Raw genomic sequence first — 2,267 nt, 5'->3', positions numbered from 1 at the left:
TATATATATATATCTTTATTGTTTTATGTGTTTTATTATATTTTCCATTTGTTCTAACGCTGGGTGACTCGAATCCCCCTCAGACGTTATTTCGTTTCAAGGATTCACAAACTCAATCAAGTTAATGAAATTAAAATAAATTTTGCAAGTTATCAATTCACTTAGATAATAGGTTAGTAGTTAACTTTGGTAATTTTAAATATTTTCAATTCAAACTAATTTTATTTAAGTACTTAGCCAAACAAAATAAGTTTTTGGAAAATCGTATTAACAGATATTTTAGGTGCCTTAAAAACCTTCGTAAAATATAAATGAAAATTCCCGAACCCCCTTTAAAGTATTCATTAGATTACCTATTTTAATATGTTGAAAACTAAGTTTTCTTTATTTTTTTCAAAAATTAAGTTGCGACTCTAACAAAGTTTCAAAAACTATAAAAAATATATAATATTTTTGCCCAAACGTTAAACACTTATTCGTGTTATTCAATGTATCAAATGAGCGTGTCATGTAATGGGAACGAGAAATTATTTTCTTAAGGGTCATTTTATGTTTCGCCTAAAACTAGGAAGAAGGTCTCTATGGATTCTATTTAAAAGCTTGTTTGGGTTAAGGATATGGATTTTTAAACCCTTACTCTTGAGTCCATTGTGATTGTAATGAGATTCTGGAAATTTTTCCAGATTTTTTTTGCTATTCCCCTACAAGGGAAATAGAATTTGATATCGACCTTCCCCCATATAAGCAACCTATTTGTATTCGTTTTTATTGAATAATATCGACATAACATTAGGAATTAAAGGAACAATTGATGGATTTGTTGGATAAGGATTTTATAGATCGGGTATCTCATCATGGTTGTTTTGTTGTTGTTTGTTTGAAAGAAAGTTGGTTATATATAAATATAAATAGAATTTCTACAGTTGAATAAGTTACCAATTAAAAATAAATATACTTTTAAAATGATTGATGATTTGTTTGATGAAATCGAAGAAACGAGTTACTTCACTCTAATTGACCGCTAGTCGGGTTATTACAAATTAAGAATAAAAGAGAATTACATCCCAAAGATGGATTTTCTAACTCGCAATGGTTATTATGAGTTTTATTTATATTTGTTGGTTTGACTTACTCCCAAATGACATTCAATTGTTTGATTAATAGGTTTTTTTAGTAATACGAACAATTTCATAAGGAGATTTGGATTCAAGTAAATCTATGCACCTCGTTCCGTCCTAAGACTAATGGACGAGTCGAGGGTACCGTCCAAACTTTTGAGGATATCTTATGGCTTGAATAATTGGTTGATTTCAAGGATAATTGTGATAATCATTTATCTTTGATTGTTTCTGCTTATAGTAATAAATATTATTCTAGAATTGTAATGGCACCAATTGGGGACATTTATGGTAAGAGGTATAACTCTCAAATAGGTTTGTTAAAGATTGTGAGGTCTATTTGATATTTATCTAGTTTGTCATGAGTCTAAGAAAAAGGTATGATTTATTCAAAAAAAAATGTTTAAAATAGATCAAAGTTAACAAAAGTCTTATGCTGATGTTATAAGAAGAAAGTTAAAATTTAAAGTTGTTGATTGGGCCTACTTGAGTATATCACCCATTGTTGGTGTGCTGAGGTTATGAGGGAAAGGGAATTTTAAGCCTCATTATGTTGGACCATATCATATTCAATGGTGATTGACGACATTTCTTATGAGCTTGAGTTGTCTAATGATTTAGCATTTGTACCTCTGGGATTCAATGTCTCTTTGTGGAAAAGGTGCGTAGCAGATCTGACATCCGTTGTGCCTTTGGATGGTTTGACAATTAAAGAAGATCTTACTTACAAAGAGGTTACATTTAATATTTTATATTGGAAAGTTCGGAAGTTGATAAATAAAGAAGTTTCTTCCATGAAAATTCTGTGATGGATAATTTATTTGAGGGCGAAACTTGTGAGGCCGAAGCCAGTAAGATGTCTTGGAATCGTCATATTTTCCCCTCCGCCCTATTATAGATTGAGTTGTTAGTTTCTCATTTTTCATTTTCTTGCATCATGCATTTTTAGTCATTTTCATAATTCGATTCCATGCACATTCAAGGAAAAACTTTGTTTTGTGATGTTATTATTTAGGCTGGTGTAATTCTTGAAGTTTATGTACATTATTATGTGATTTTGCATTGATGTTGGGTTTTTAGTTTTTGTCATACTACATTCATGTTATATTGAGTTTCATTTAAGTACAGAAGTTACGGGGGGGGGGGGGG

General features: G+C 30.4%; 1 long non-coding RNA gene across 1 annotated transcript in view; it reads left to right on the top strand.

The window, feature by feature from the left end:
- Positions 1 to 2,267, top strand: part of LOC107029537 — a 6,467-nt gene that overhangs the window by 3,073 nt on the left and 1,127 nt on the right. The window lies entirely within an intron of this gene.

The sequence above is a fragment of the Solanum pennellii genome, chromosome 9 (genome assembly GCF_001406875.1).
Source record: "Solanum pennellii chromosome 9, SPENNV200".
Taxonomy (NCBI): Eukaryota; Viridiplantae; Streptophyta; class Magnoliopsida; order Solanales; family Solanaceae; genus Solanum; species Solanum pennellii.
The sequence above is the reverse complement of the archived record's forward strand: the minus strand, read 5'-3'. Positions and strand labels throughout refer to the sequence as shown.